Source organism: Bos indicus x Bos taurus, chromosome 3 (genome assembly GCF_003369695.1).
Source record: "Bos indicus x Bos taurus breed Angus x Brahman F1 hybrid chromosome 3, Bos_hybrid_MaternalHap_v2.0, whole genome shotgun sequence".
NCBI classification, from domain to species: domain Eukaryota; kingdom Metazoa; phylum Chordata; class Mammalia; order Artiodactyla; family Bovidae; genus Bos; species Bos indicus x Bos taurus.
Window position 1 is genome coordinate 103,118,193 of NC_040078.1, and position 16,869 is coordinate 103,135,061.

The 16,869-nt window shown below is 40.2% G+C and overlaps 1 protein-coding gene across 14 annotated transcripts in view; it reads right to left on the bottom strand.

Moving 5' to 3' along the window:
* The window catches only part of LOC113890028 (olfactory receptor 2D2-like), a 192,972-nt gene that overhangs the window by 54,680 nt on the left and 121,423 nt on the right, over positions 1-16,869 (bottom strand). For 2 of the 14 annotated variants that reach the window (XR_003510406.1, XR_003510405.1), the window contains one exon: positions 14,470-16,078. The exons of the other annotated variants lie outside the window; for them this stretch is intronic. The gene's annotated coding sequence lies outside the window, so the exon portion shown is untranslated. Of the gene's footprint in view, positions 1-14,469; positions 16,079-16,869 lie in introns of those variants that run through there. 14 annotated transcript variants of the gene reach the window in all.

The window sequence follows — 16,869 nt, forward strand, 5'->3', positions numbered from 1 at the left end:
TCATTTGCCTTCTCAAGTGGCAGGGCCTGGACTCAAAGAGCAGACTGTGTGGTCAGTAAGCATTCCCATGGCTGCCACAGCTGGATTTCTATCCGGCAACTCTGCCTTTGTTCCCCTTCCTTCAGAGTCCTCACAAGTTTCCATCTGGGGAATTTAGTCTCAGCTCCTTAGTCCAGCAGCCAAAACCCTTCCTGCTCTGAATCTTGTCTACCTCCCAGCCTCTCCTCTTGCAATTCAATGAAATTGTTGACATATATTCATCTAAGAAAAAACATAAGGATAGATTCATAAGTTTATTAAGAATTCTATTCATATAAAGTCATTATTCATTTCTATCCATCAAAAAGTGAAAAAAAATTTTCAACAGTGAAACCAAATGAAAACAGAAAAATGTTAAAACCTATACTGAGTGAATAAATCACGTGACAGAAGAATAAATACTGTGTAATTCAATGTTAAAAATCATGGAAACAAAAAATAAATTGTTTAAGAATTGTGTTACGTTTCTTAAAAATATTCATAAAGACAATTTTAAAAAATTTAGACCTTGAATTTTTAACTGTAGTTATCTGCAAGTCTAAAGTAATGGGTATTTGTTTGCATCTGTTATAAAATTTTAAGAATAAACATATATGACTTTTGCAACAAAGAAAAAAAATAATAAACTGAGAAGATATTTCAGTGCATGTAACAGACAAAGAACATTATCCAATATATAATAAATTACAAATTAAGAAAAGGTAAACAGTATCTTACATTCACTGAATACTTATTATTTGTTTTTTATTATGATAAATGCTTTACACGCGAGAAGGTAACAGGCAGGAAGGCTAGGGGTCTCCAAAAGCAGGATATAGGCTGCAAGTGTTAGACATTTTTTATCTCTCTCTTAAGCAGCAGGAGGAAACAAACAGGTGTCAGATTTTAATCATCACTATGAACAAACCTAGTGGAGGTGATGGAATTCTAGTTGAGCTATTTCAAATCTTGAAAGATGATGCTGTGAAAGTGCTGCACTCAACATGTCAGCAAATTTGGAAAACTCAGCACTGGCCACAGGACTGGAAAAGGTCAGTTTTCATTCCAATCCCAAAGAAAGGCAATGCCAAAGAATGCTCAAACGACCGCACAATTGCACTCATCTCATATGTTAGTAAAGTAATGCTCAAAATTCTCCAAGACAGGCTTCAGCAATACATGAACTGTGAACTTCCTGATGTTCAAGCTGGTTTTAGAAAAGGCAGAGGAACCAGAGATCAAATTGCCAACATCTGCTGGATCATAGAAAAAGCAAGAGAGTTCCAGAAAAACATCTATTTCTGCTTTAGTGACTATGCCAAAGCCTTTGACTGTGTGGATCACAATAAACTGTGGAAAATTCTGAAAGAGATGGGAACACCAGACCACCTGACCTGCCTCTTGAGAAACCTATATGCAGGTCAGGAAGCAACAGTTAGAACTGGACATGGAACAACAGACTGGTTCCAAATAGGAAAAGGAGTACATCAAGGCTGTATATTGTCACCCTGCTTATTTAACTTATATGCAGAGTACATCATGAGAAACGCTGGACTGGAAGAAACACAAGCTGGAATCAAGATTGCCGGGAGAAATATCAATAACCTCAGATATGCAGATGACCCCACCCTTATGACAGAAACTGAAGAGGAACTAAAAAGCCTCTTGATGAAAGTGAAAGAGGAGAGTGAAAAAGTTGGTTTAAAGCTCAACATTCAGAAAACGAAGGTCATGGCATCTGGTCCCATCACTTCATGGCAAATCGATGGGGAAGCAATGGAAACAGTGTCAGACTTTATTTTTGGGGGCTCCAAAATCACTGCAGATGATGACTGCAGCCATGAAATTAAAAGACGCTTACTCTTTGGAAGCAAAGTTATGGCCAATCTAGACAGCATATTAAAATCAGAGATATTACTTTGCCAACAAAGGTCCATCTAGGCTATGGTTTTTCCAGTGCTCATGTATGAATGTGAGAGTTGGACTGTGAAGAAGGCTGAGCGCCGAAGAATTGATGCTTTTGAACTGTGGGTGTTGGAGAAGACTCTTGAGAGTCCCTTGGACTGCAAGGAGATCCAACCAGTCCATTCTGAAGGAGATCAGTCCTGGGTATTCTTTGGAAGGACTGATGCTAAAGCTGAAACTCCAATACTTGGGCCACCTCATGCGAAGAGTTGACTCATTGGAAAAGACACTGATGCTGGGAGGGATTGGGGGCAGGAGGAGAAGGGGAGGACAGAGGATGAAATGGCTGGATGGCATCACCGACTCGATGGACATAAGTTTGAGTGAACTCTGGGAGTTGGTGATGGACAGGGAGGCCTGGCATGCTGTGATTCATGGGGTGGCAAAGAGTTGGACACGACTGAGCGAGTGAACTGAAACAAATTTAAAATATTTCTTTTATTTTTTTTTTCTTTTTAAATTTTATTTTATTTTTAAACTTTACAATATTGAATTAGTTTTGCCAAATATCGAAATGAATCCACCACAGGTATACCTGTGTTCCCCATCCTGAACCCTCCTCCCTCCTCCCTCCCCATACCCTCCCTCTGGGTCATCCCAGTGCACCAGCCCCAAGCATCCAGTACTGTGCATCGAACCTGGACTGGTGACTCGTTTCATACATGATATTATACATGTTTCACTGCTATTCTCCCAAATCTCCCCACCCTCTCCCTCTCCCACAGAGTCCATAAGACTGATCTATATATCAGTGTCTCTTTTGCTGTCTCGTACACAGGGTTATTGTTACCATCTTTCTAAATTCCATATATATGCATTAGTATACTGTATTGGTGTTTTTCTTTCTGGCTTACTTCACTCTGTGTAATAGGTTCCAGTTTCATCCATCTCATTAGAACTGATTCAAATGTATTCTTTTTAATGGCTGAGTAATACTCCATTGTGTATATGTACCACAGCTTTCTTATCCATTCATCTGCTGATGGGCATCTAGGTTGCTTCCATGTCCTGGCTATTATAAACAGTGCTGCGATGAACATTGGGGTACACGTGTCTCTTTCCCTTCTGGTTTCCTCAGTGTGTATGCCCAGTAGTGGGATTGCTGGGTCATAAGGCAGTTCTATTTCCAGTTTTTTAAGGAATCTCCACACTGTTCTCCATAGTGGCTATACTAGTTTGCATTCCGACCAACAGTGTAAGAGAGTTCCCTTTTCTCCACACCCTCTCCAGCATTTATTGCTTGTAAACTTATGGATCGCAGCCATTCTGACTGGTGTGAAATGGTACCTCATGGTGGTTTTGATTTGCATTTCTCTGATAATGAGTGATGTTGAGCATCTTTTCATGTGTTTGTTAGCCATTTGTATGTCTTCTTTGAAGAAATGTCTATTTAGTTCTTTGGCCCATTTTTTGATTGGGTCATTTATTTTTCTGGAGTTGAGCTGTAGGAGTTGCTTGTATATTTTTGAGATTAGTTGTTTGTCCATTGCTTCATTTATTATTATTTTCTCCCATTCTGAAGGCTGCCTTTTCACCTTGCTAATAGTTTCCTTTGTTGTGCAGAAGCTTTTAAGTTTAATTAGGTCCCATTTGTTTATTTCTTTTAAAATTCTGTGTTGCCATGATGATACCTTGTTCCACCTGAACTTAACTTTTCTCAAACCTTGAGCTAACCAATGTGTTTTTCTTTTTCTTTTTTAATTTATTTACTTTAATTGGAGGCTAATTACTTTTCAATATTGTAGTGGTTTTTGCCATACATTGACATGAATCCACCACGGGTGTACACGTGTTCCCCATCCTGAATCCCCCTCCCACCTCCTTCCCTGTACCATCCCTCTGGGTAATCCCAGTGCACCAGCCCCAAGCATCCTGTATCCTGCATCGAACCTGGACTGGCAATTCATTTCTTATATGATATTATACATGTTTTAATGCCATTCTCCCAAATCATCCCACCCTCTCCCTCTCCCACAGAGTCCAAAAGACTGTTCTATACATTTGTGTCTCTTTTGCTGTCTCACATACAGGGTTATCATTACCATCTTTCTAAATTCCATATATATGCATTAGTATACTGTATTGGTGTTTTTCCTTCTGGCTTACTTCACTCTGTATAATAGGCTCCAGTTTCATCCACCTCATTAGAACTGATTCAAATGTGCAATGTGTTCTTTTTAATGGCTGAGTAATATTCCATTGTGTATATGTACCACAGCTTTCTTATCCATTCGTCTGCTGATAGACATCTAGGTTGCTTCCATGTCCTGGCTATTATAAACAGTGCTGCGATGAACACTGGGGTACACGTGTCTCTTTCAGTTCTGGTTTCCTTGATTTGTATGCCAGCAGTGGGATTGCTGGGTCATAAGGCAGTTCTATTTCCAGTATTTTAAGGAATCTCCATACTGTTCTCCATAGTGGCTGTACTAGTTTGCATTCCCACCAACAGTGTAAGAGGGTTCCCTTTTCTCCACACCCTCTCTGACATTTATTGTTTGTAGACTTTTAGATAGCAGCCATTCTGACTGGCATGAAATGGTACCTCATTGTGGTTTTGATTTGCATTTCTCTGATAATGAGTGATGTTGAGCATCTTTTCATGTGTTAGCCATCTGTATGTCTTCTTTGGAGAAATGTCTGTTTAGTTTTTTGGCCCATTTTTTGATTGGGTCATTTATTTCTCTGAAATTGAGCTGCAGGAGTTGCTTGTATATTCTTGAGATTAATTCTTTGTCAGTTGCTTCACTTACTATTATTTTCTCCCATTCTGAAGGCTGTCTTTTCACCTTGCTTAGAGTTTCCTTCATTGTGGAAAAGCTTTTAAGTTTAATTGGGTCCCATTTGTTTATTTTTGCTTTTATTTCCAATATTCTGGGAGGTGGATCATAGAGGATCCTGCTGTGGTTTATGTCGGAGAGTGTTTTGCCTATGTTCTCCTCTAGGAGTTTAATAGTTTCTGGTCTTACATTTAGATCTTTAATCCATTTTGAGTTTATTTTTGTGTATGGTGTTAGAAAATGTTCTAGTTTCATTCTTTTACAAGTGGTTGACCAGTTTTCCCAGCACCACTTGTTAAAGAGACTGTCTTTTCTCCATTGTATATTTTTGCCTCCTTTGTCAAAGATAAGTTGTCCATTGGTGTGTGGATTTATCTCTGGGCTTTCTATTTGTTCCATTGATCTATATTTCTGTCTTTGTGCCAGTACCATACTGTAGCTTTCTAGTACAGCCTGAAGTCAAGCAGGTTGATTCCTCCAGTTCCATTCTTCTTTCTCAAGATTGCTCTGGCTATTCGAGGTTTTTGTATTTCCATACAAATTGTGAAATTATTTGTTCTAGTTCTGTGAAAAATACCATTGGTAGTTTGATAGGGATTGCATTGAATCTATAGGTTGCTTTGGGTGGTATGCTCATTTTCACTATGTTGATTCTTCCAATCCATGAACATGGTATATTTCTCCATCTATTTGTGTCATCTTTGATTTCCTTCATCAGTGTTTTATAGTTTTCTATATATAGGTCTTTTGTTTCTTTAGGTAGATTTATTCCTAAGTATTTTATTCTTTTCATCACAATGGTGAATGGAATTGTTTACTTAATTCCTCATTCTGTTTTCTCATTGTTAGTGTATAGGAATGCAAGGGATTCATGTGTGTTGATTTTATATAACGCAACTTCACAATATTCATTGATTAGCTCTAGTAATTTTCTGGTGGTGTCTTTAGGGTTTTCTGTGTAGAGGATCATGTCATCTGCAAAAAGTGAGAGTTTTACTTCTTCTTTTCCATTCTGGAGTCTTTTTATTTCTTTTTCTTCTCTGATTGCTGTGGCCAAAACTTCCAAAACTATGTTGAATAGTAGTGGTGAGAATGGGTGCCCTTGTATTGTTCCTGACTTTAGGAGAAATGCTTTTATTTTTTCACCATTGAGGATAATGTTTGCTGTGGGTTTGTCATATATAGCTTTTATTATTTTGAGGTATATTCCTTTTATTCCTGCTTTCTGGAGGGTTTTTATCATAAATGGATGTTGAAATTTGTCAAAGGCTTTCTCTGCATCTATTGAGATAATCATATGGTTTTTATCTTTCAATTTGTTAATGTGGTATATTTGTGATTGATTTGTGAATATTGAAGAATCCTTGTATCCCTGGGATAAAGCCCATTTGGTCATGATGTATGATCTTTTAAATATGCTGTTGGATTCTGTTTGCTAGAATTTTGTTAAGGATTTTTGCATCTATGTTCATCAGTGATATTGGCCTGTAGTTTTCTTTTTTTGTGGCATCTTTGTCTGGTTTTGGTATTAGGGTGATGGTGGCCTCATAGAATGAGTTTGGAAGTTTACCTTCCTCTGCAATTTTCTGGAAGAGTTTGAGTCGGATAGGTGTTAGCTATTCTCTAAATTTTTGGAACCAATACAATATTGTAAAGTAAAAATAATAATAATAATAATTTTTAAAAAATAAATTTGTGGTAGAATTCAGCTGTGAAGCTCTCTGGTCCTGAGCTTTGGTTTGCTGGAAGATTTCTGATTACAGTTTCAATTTCCATGCTTGTGTTGGGTCTGTTAAGATTTTCTATTTCTTCCTGGTTCACTTTGGGAAAGTTGTACTTTTCTAAGAATTTGTTGATTTCATCCAAGTTGTCCATTTTATTGGCATATAGTTGCTGATAGTAGTTTTTAATGATCCTTTGTATTTCTGTTGTCTGTCGTGATTTCTCCATTTTCATTTCTAATTTTGTTGATTTGATTCTTCTCCCCTTGTTTCTTGATGAGTTAAGCTAATGGTTTGTCAATTTTATTAATCTTCTCAAAGAACCAGCTTTTAGCTTTGTTGATTTTTGCTATGGTCTCTTTTGTTTCTTTTACATTTATTTCTCAGTGCATTTTTCTTATGAAAATGTTTTTCTTCAGTTCAGTTCAGTCTCTCAGTTGTGTCCAGCTCTTTGCAACCCCATGGACTGCAGCATGCCAAGCTTCCCTGTCCTTCAGCAACTCCCAGAGCTTACTCAAACTCACGTCCATCGAGTAGGTGATGTCATCCAACCATCTCATCCTCTGTTGTCCCCTTCTTCTCCCACCTTCAATCTTTCCCAGCATCATGGTCTTTTCCAATGAATAAGTTCTTCACATCAGGTGAAGATCATGTCATCTGGTCCCATCACTTTGTGGCAAATAGATGGGGGAAACAATGGAGACAGTGAGAGGCTTTATTTTCTTGGGCTCCAAAATCATTGCAGATGGTGACTGCAGCCAAATTATTAGAGTTTCAGCTTCAGTATCAGTCCTTCCAATGAATATTCAAGATTGATTTCTTTTAGGATTGATCCAAGGTTGGATCTCCTTGCAGTTCAAGGGACTCTCAAGAGTCTTCTCCAACACCACAATTCAAAAGCACCAATTCTTCAGCACTCAGCTTTCTTTATAGTCCAACTCTCACATCTGTACATGACTACTGGAAAAACCATAGCTTTGACTAGACAGTCCTTTGTTGGCAAAGTCATGTCTCTGCTTTTTAATATGCTGTCTAGGTTAGTCATAGCTTTTCTTCCAATGAGCAAGCGTCTTTTAATTTCATGGCTGCAGTCACCATCTGCAGTGATTTTGGAGCCCCCAAAAATAAAGTCTCTCACTGTCTCCATTGTTTCCCCATCTATTTGCCATGAAGTGATGGGACTGGATGCCATGATCTTGATTTTCTGAATGTTGAGTTTTAAGCTAGCTTTTTTACTCTCCTCTTTCACTTTCATCAAGAGGCTTTTTAGTTCTTCTTTGCTTTCTGCCATAAGGGTGGGGTCATCTGAGTATCTGAGGTTATTGATATTTCTCCTGGCAATCTTGATTCTAGTTTGTGCTTCATCCAGTCCAACGTTTCTCATGATGTACTCAGCATATAAGTTAAATAAGCAGAGTGACAATATACAGCCTTGACGTACTCCTTTTCCTATTTGGAACCAGTGTGTTGTTCCATGTCCAGTTCTAACTGTTGCTTCTTGACCTGCATACACATTTCTCAGGAGGCAGGTCAGGTGGTCTGGTATTCCCATCTCTTTAAGAATTTTCCACAGTTTGTTCTAATCCACACAGTCAAAGGCTTTGGCATAGTCAATAAAGTAGAAGTAGGTGTTTTTCTGGAGCTCTCTTGCTTTTTTGATGATCCAGTGGATGTTGGCAATTTGATCTCTGGTTCCTCTGCCTTTTCTAAATCCAGCTTGAACATCTGGAAGTTCATGGTTCACATACTGCTGAAGCCTGGCTTGGAGAATTTTGAGCTTTACTTTGCTAGCATGTGATATGAATGCAATTGTACAGTAGTTTGAACAATCTTTGGTATTGCCTTGATTTTCTTAAGCTATGTTAATAAACTATGTATTTACCCTAGACTCTGTCTTCAAGTCAGTTCCGCCTAAGATTCAAAGCTGACTTGACAAACCAGTATGTTTTACTCCTGCAAATGGTCTCTTAAGCTATGTTAATGAGACTATGTATTTGCTTGAAAAACTGCCTTTCTTCAAGATTCACATCAATAGTTTTATGGCCCCAGACAACTCACCTTGTGCCAATGTTATCTCAAAATGCATGTTGTGGGTGAGGGGCTTGGTGCCAGTCTCTGAGTTTTGAGACATTTCCTCTCTCTAATTAGCAGCCTGCTAGTAGCTATATAACATCAGCTAAAGACTAGCAGGGGGGCACTCTTTCTGCCCCCTTTTGGTGTCTATGTCAGAAGCTTTCTCTTTTATTCTTTAATAAAACTTCACTACACAAAAGCTCTGAGATCAAGCCTTGTCACTAGCCCCAGATCCAATTCCTCTCCATTGGAGACCAAGAATCCTGGTGTCTTTCACAGCTCAGCAACAACCTTTCACACATATTATCTCATTTAATCTTTATAACAACCCTCTGTGATCTATAGTATATTCTTCCTGTTAACAGATGAGGAAACTTAGAGAAGTTAGGTAACTTGCCTATCATCGAGTTGGTAACATATAGAGCTGAGGACAAAATACAGCAGTCTGACTCCAGGGCTGAATTCACTATGCAATAATACCAACAAGCTTATGAAAAGGTGTTAAATCCACCAACAATGAGAGAACTCTGAATAAAACAGGAAATCATGTCACCACTGTCGATCTGTGAGATAGAAACTTTAGAATGGTGGAGATAGATAATATCATCAAGTGTTGAAAATGAAAGTTTTAGACTTGTATAACTACTTAGAAGAATAATTTAGGAATGTCTAGTAAATTTGAAAGTTCTAAACTCTGCCATATTCAGGTTACACATAAAAGTCCTGGAAAAAATACTTACATAGGAAAAAATGTCTAAAACATTTGTGGCAGAATTGTTTAGATAATGAAAAACTGAAAATAAACAAATATTCAATAATAATTAGATAAATGAAATGCAGTACATACATTAAATGCTTGTTAAAGAGAAAGGGTTAGGCCTATATGTGTTCAGTAGGTAGATGTCAGAAACATGATGTTGAGTTAAATATTTTCAGAGTGGTACTGATTTCTTGATATCATTATAAAATTTTCAGTTCAGTTCAGTTCAGTCACTCAGTCATGTCCGACTCTGCAACCCCATGAATTGCAGCACGCCAGGCCTCCCTGTTCATCACCAACTCCCGGAGTCTACTCAAATCCATGTCCATTGAGTCGGTGATGCCATCCAGCCATCTCATCCTCTGTTGTCCCCTTCTCCTCCTGCCCCCAATCCCTCCAGCATCAGAGTCTTCTCCAATGAGTCAACTCTTCACATGAGGTGGCCCAAGTATTGGAGTTTCAGCTTTAGCATCAGTCCTTCCAATGAACACCCAGGACTGATCTCCTTTAGGATGGACTGGTTGGATCTCCTTGCAGTCCAAGGGACTCTCAAGAGTCTTCTCCAACACCGCAGTTCAAAGCATCAATTCTTTTGTGCTCAGCTTTCTTCATGTCCAATTCTCATATCCATACATGACCACTGGAAAAACCATAGCCTTGACTAGACGGACCTTTGTGGGCAAAGTAATGTCTCTGCTTTTGAATATGCTATCTAGGTTGGTCATAACTTTCCTTCCAAGGAGTAAGTGTCTTTTAATTTCATGGCTGCAGTCACCATCTGCAGTGATTTTGGAGCCCCCCAAAATAAAGTCTGACACTGTTTCCACTGTTTCCCCATCTATTTCCCATGAAGTGATGGGACCGAATGCCATAACTTCGTTTTCTGAATGTTAAGCTTTAAGCCAACCTTTTCACTCTCCTCTTTCACTTTCAACAAGAGGCTTTTGAGTTCCTCTTCACTTTCTGCCATAAAGGTGGTGTCATCTGCATATCTGATGTTATTGATATTTCTCCCGGCAATCTTGATTCCAGCTTGTGTTTCTTCCAGCCCAACGTTTCTCATGATGTACTCTACATATAAGTTAAATAAGCAGGGTGACAATATACAGCCTTGACGTACTCCTTTTCTTATTTGGAACCAGTCTGTTGTTCCATGTCCAGTTCTAACTGTTGCTTCCTGACCTGCATATAGGTTTCTCAAGAGGCAGGTCAGATGGTCTGGTATTCCCATCTCTTTCAGAATTTTCCACAGTTTATTGTGATCCACACAGTCAAAGGCTTTGGCATAGTCAATAAAGCAGAAATAGATGTTTTTCTCGAATTCTCTTGCTTTTTCCATGATCCAGCAGATGTTGGCAATTTGATCTCTGGTTCCTCTGCCTTTTCTAAAACCAGCTTGATCATCAGGAAGTTCACGGTTCACGTATTGCTGAAGCCTGGCTTGGAGAATTTTGAGCATTACTTTACTAGCATGTGAGATGAGTGCAATGGTGCGGTCGTTTGAGCATTCTTTGGCATTGCCTTTCTTTGGGATTGCAATGAAAACTGACCTTTTCCAGTCCTGTGGCCACTGCTGAGTTTTCCAAATTTGCTGGTGTATTGAGTGCAGCGCTTTCACGGCATCATCTCTCAGGATTTGAAATAGCTCAACTGGAATTCCATCACCTCCACTAGCTTTGTTCTTAGTGATGCTTTCTAAGGTCCACTTGACTTCACATTCCAGGATATCTGGCTCTAGGTCAGTGATCACATCATTGTAATTATCTGGGTTGTGAAGATCTTTTTTGTACAGTTCTTCTGTGTATTCTTGCCACCTCTTCTTAATATCTTCTGCTTCTGTTAGGTCCATACCATTTCTGTTCTTTATCGAGCCCATCTTTTCATGAAATGTTCTCTTGGTATCTCTAATTTTCTTGAAGAGATCTCTAGTCTTTCCCATTCTGTTGTTTTCCTCTATTTCTTTACATTGATCATTGGGGAAGGCTTTCTTATCTTTTCTTGCTCTTCTTTGGAACTCTGCATTCAGAAACACTAAATAGACATTGATATAATGATACTGGTAGATTCAGAGGAGCTGGGAATAATCAAAGAGCACTTCAAAGACCAAATTAATATGGCAAAATAGTAAACATGTTTTGCTATACTCTTTTCTATAAATTCTTTCTGCATATTTCTAACACTGACTCTCTCATTATATAAATATACATAGAGAGAGAGATGCAGATAGATAGATAAATATACATGTATTTTTCTTTCATGAAATAGACATTTTTATTTTCTGAGAGTAAAAGTGATATTTAAAATGTAAAACCAGGTAGGAGTCAGTTTTACAACCTGAGTCAGACCAAATTGTTAGCCACACTGTTCTACAGATGTGTTAAAAATAATTCTAGCTTACATTTTATAGCACCAAGTGCAAAAAGCCATGCCAATATTACTTGTGAACCCTTGTCAGACAGTAATGCAAGACTGTTCCTACATAATCTGTCTACTCTTTATGTCATCTTCACTCCCAACCCTTTAGACTGCAGAAAAGCATGTATGCATGTTGAATGTTTGACTATGATTATATTGAACTGATAAATAATTTTCCAGAGAGGTGAGGTGAGAACCTAGGAAAACTGCCGGGGTCCAGCCCCGGCTGATCCAGGGTATTTGAAGGAGAGATGGCATCGGCGACCTATTCAAATATTCATAAAAGATATAAAGAGTAATAGAATGAGGATAGCTCAGCAGGAAAATTCAGTGGAGAAAAGAGGCTGAGTAGCTTGGTTTATGCGGAAAATCAATATAACCTGTGACACCAGGTTAGCTCTGACCACGGAGGCCGCAGGCGCCCTCTCGAATAGCGGAAGGTGCCCTACCTTAGACACCTTCTCGAGTGGGTCTTAGAAGCCCAGGCAAATAAATGGTCGCAGAGGACCTCCGCGCTCCAGATGGAGACTCAGCTGGAAATTGAGGAGAAGAATGACATGGGGAGACCAAGCTTTGGTGAGCAAGGCCCGTAGCTTTATTTTCAACAGAGGCTTTTATACCCTAAGTTACACATAGAGGATAATAGGGGATGCAAAGTCAGCAGTCTTTGATCTTTATCAAAAACCAGGGTTTCTTTCCTGCAAATTTATCGTATACAAATGGTTTAGGTGATTTACATCATCTTCTGGCCAGAAGGCCTATTAACATTTTATGACTCTTGAAAAAGGTTTGTCAACCGTAAGACTTATTTTCTCTAAGAGTAATTATTTTAAGGTTTGGCGCCATCTTCTGAAAGTGTTAGATAAAATTGCATTCCTATAGGGCAGAGGTGTAATGGGTTTACAACAAAGGAAAGAATTTATTACCTTAAAGGTCTAAAGTTGCTTACAACAAGGCCACTACTTATTTTTTCTACATACCAACTATATTAATTAATACACATTCAAGGATACAATACAGGGGATGTGGAAACTTGGCAGCAAGCATTGGCTCATCAATGAAATCTTTTACTAGTTTTATTTTGACAGTTTCTAACTCTCTGAGAGGCTCTAAGCTATTTGAATATCTTAAGCTTCCCGTGCCTCTCGAGGCTGGGAGACTGTAAACAATCGTATGCATAGCTGAAGGAGTCTGGGTAAACTTGTCAGGCAAATTAGAGAGCTATCTGAGGGGTTTGGATTTAAACACTCCTAATTGCCCAGGAACTTTATTAATTGGAGCTGTAAGTTAACTCTTTGACAGAGAGAGCGAGATGGTGGTGGGGGACAGCCCCCAGTAAAGTCAGAGCTGAGAGCACAAAGCAATAAAGTAGGCAGACTCTGGTTTTGGGGGGTAGATGCTCAAGAATATCCAGGGGGACTCCTGAGGCTCGATCCCGCCTTTGCGTATGCCGAGCCTCCTTCCTCATGACCTTTGTCACGAGTGGAATGCCTCTCGCCGGCTCCCAGCAGAAAACCAATAAATCAATGGCCTTGGACCATAAGGACATCCTTGTTATCATAGAAATTCTTTGCCTTCAATACTCAACCAGGTCCATTAACGGTAGCAGTTGAAAAGTTTTAAACCTATGGGGAGGACTGCAATGTAAGAGCGGCCTCACCTTTTCTGGGTGTCTCATAGATACAGAAAGGTTCAGATTGGGCAGAAATTATGTGCTTTAATGATACCACATGAGCCCCATCAGGTCTGTCCATGATTCTGGACAACTCTGAAACATCCTGGGTCATTGAGCTGTGCCTCTCTGGCCAAGCACTTTCAGAAAGGTCCTCTTTACATCTTTGTTCCAGAGACTGTAGATGCTGGGGGTGAGAAAGGCAGAGATGACATTATAGAAAAGGGCCAGCTTCTTGTCTCTCTCTGGGTCATACCAGGACCTAGGCCTCATGTACATGATCATGACTGGCCCATAGAACATGGTGACCACAGTGATGTGGGAAGCACATGTGGCAAAGGATCTGACTCTCCCCTGGGATGTACAGGTGCTTAAAGTATAGGCAAAGATGCAAACATAGGATGCCAGGATGAAGGAGAGTGGGATCAAAGGCAGGATGAAACCCAAAATAAAGTCCAACTGGTCATTGAGGGATGTGTCTGCACAAGTCAACCTCAGGTCTTTAAGCACTAGCTCCCTGGACGCCCTGCTTGGCCCCTGCAATAAACTCTGCACTTTCCTTTATCACAGCCCAGTGTCAGGAGATTGGCGTTACTGCTCAGGTGAGCAGACCCAAGTTTGGTATGGCAATAGAATTTCTTTCTTAAAGCTCTGGTAGAATTCACAAATAAAGCCATCTAGGTCTAGAGTTTTCTCTGTGAAAAAATTTTACTCAACATTCCATTTAAAAAATAGATATATGGCTATTTGGGTTTCTTATGTATTTTCCAATGAGTTTTGATAGTTAATATTTTTCAATGAATTTGTTCATTTTTTTAAGATATATATTTTTTGGAATTAAGTTCTTCATACTATTTTCTTATTAATCTTAGCTTCCCTCATCCTCTGGTGTTTCCTCATATGCATGCACTGATCAGCCCTCATCTGAAGACTGGAGAGGGGCCTTATGTGGATTCCTGGGCTTGCTCTCTGTGAGGCTTTCCTCTCTAGTCCTCTGCTCTGAATTCTAGCCACCTTGACCTCTGTCTTAGTCAATTCAAGCTACTATAATAAAATACCACAGACTTGGTGGTTTAAATAACAAGCATTTATTTCTTGCAGTTCTGGAAGCTGCAGGTTGGAGATCAAGGTAAAATGTTTATCACATATTAAGTTTTTAAAAGGTAGAATACTTGATTCATTAGGATTTGCCTGCACAACCCAGAAAACCCATCTAACAGTTGTTCAGATATACAAGAATTCATTTTTTCACTAAAGAAAAAACCTTAAATGGTAAATGCATCATGTATTAGCTCATAGATGGATGATGTTGATGAGAGGACCCCTGTGATTCTCTGAGCTCTTTCCTCAGGATCTCAAGACAGGTGCCCATTTCCACTTATGGCATCTCATTCATGGTGATAGAAAGGAGGTTTGAGGGAAGAGGTTTGTATCATAGTCACTTATTCCCTTTTTGTAGGAAAATAAATATTTCACTAACATTCCTCAGCTGAATTCCTCTGGAGTCTTGCTAGAAAGGACCAGCTTACGTCGCTGCCCTCACTGAGAGGAATTCTGGGAAAGGGGGAAATGGAACCACAATGTCTGGGCTTGGTCCAGGATGTATTCACTGCACCTAACAAGGGTTGTCAGCGAGAGGATGATTCTCTCAGCAAAGAAGGAGATGGATAGTCATTCAACTAGCGTCTGCCATGATAAAATGTATGTAAAGCGTGATATCACTGAGGTGAGAAAAAAATCCACTTTCATTTAAGGATAGGAAAAAATTTGAGAAATATCCACAAGTCATAACTAAAATTTTCTTTGTCATGTGGAAGGAACTAGAAGGTAATTATGTTCTCTTTTCTACCTTCCTGGGTCTGTGAACTTTCCTTGATGAACACGATCACTGTTGTAACTCAGAAACAAGGGAAGACTCTCTCAGGAGTTATCCTGGGTGTGAAGGAATCCATGGGGGAAGGACCTTCAGACTGAGAATCAGAATTTTCGATTTCCCATTCAGCCTCCACCACCTTGCAGCTCGGGTAGAGTCTGGAGAAACAACTCAGGACCCTGGAAATTCTGCAGTCCAACTTAGGGGGAGGGGTGTTAGTAAAGCCTAGGGAAGGGCTGCAGGTGAGAGACTTGGGTGGTCCTGACTTGTCATCCCCACTGCCCACATCAAGCAGAGAGTGCTTGAGGCCGTTTACAATCAAGCAGACCTAGATTGGGATCTCAGCCATTTGACCTTGGAGATGGCATTGCATGGCTCTGAACTTTGGTGTCCTCATCTTGAAATTGGAAATAATATGCTTCCTGTACAGAGTAGTTGGAGGACTAAATGGAATGATGCCTCTGAAGTGCTGGGCACACAGAAGGTGTACAGTAAATGTTGGTTCCTTTCCCGTCCTCCTTGTCTAGCCCCAGGAGTACATGTATCCGATGGAAGCCCCCAAAGAGCTTGCTGCCTTCAAAAGTTGCTGCTCTTGAGTTTAGAGTGAGAGTCAGCCACTTTCCACTGTACGTGTGACTCTGTCCTTCCCACCCTAGAGGCTATGAGGCTCCCCGCCTCTGGTCTGACTTGTGATGGATCATGACAGTGGGTTCAGTGCTGGTTAGGAGCAGAGCCTGGTGGTCTGACAAGAATCCCAGCTCCTCACAGCCTACTTAGTGCTCCAAGTTTCCTTTTCTGTACCTGTAAAATGAGGGTAATAATACTGCATGAATTTAGGATACATCAAATGTCTGGCCCATAATCACTGCTCGACACAAAGAAACCCAATGAGAAGTATTGTTATGCTACGGGGAACACAGCTCCATTTCAAAGAGAGGAAGCTAAATGACTTGGCCAGGTCACAGTGACCGGATCGCTCTGATGACAAATCCCTGTGCATCTGATGTTTCCCCAGAGGTTGTTCCTGGGAGCCCTTAGCCACTGAGCAGAAGGGTGGGGCCATCCCTGTGATGCCAGCCAGAAGTCTCTTGGGGCTGCTGCCTGGCATTAGATGCAAGAGATGGGAGTATGGATCAGCTTAAGCAGAAAGGGCGGAATCAGGGCATCAGAGCTTATCAAGGGGAAGAGGATGACCCAGACAGCCCCACTTACCCTCATAAGCAGAGGTGAGACAGGTAAGCCTATGACATTGAAGTGCAGACTGGGGACTCAGGAGAACAAGGGAGAGGTGGGAGAGTGCAGGGGCAGAGTCTGAGGCAGAGGGGTGCTTCAGAGAGCACATCACTGGGGTCATAATGGACCATTACTTAGCTTTAGCTCAGAATGAGAAAGTATTTTATGAAGGGTAGATTCAAGGCTACATAAGCTTCCTTGAGAGGTAAGGAGCCTGATGTCCTTGGAAGAATGTGAACAGGAGCTGGAGCATCTGTTGCCAGGTAGGCTACAGAGAAGATGTGTGCCCTGCTAGGGGCTGGATTCTCCAAGACTGCCTCCAGTCCCAAGTTCTGATGAATCTCTGAAGTTGCCCAGAA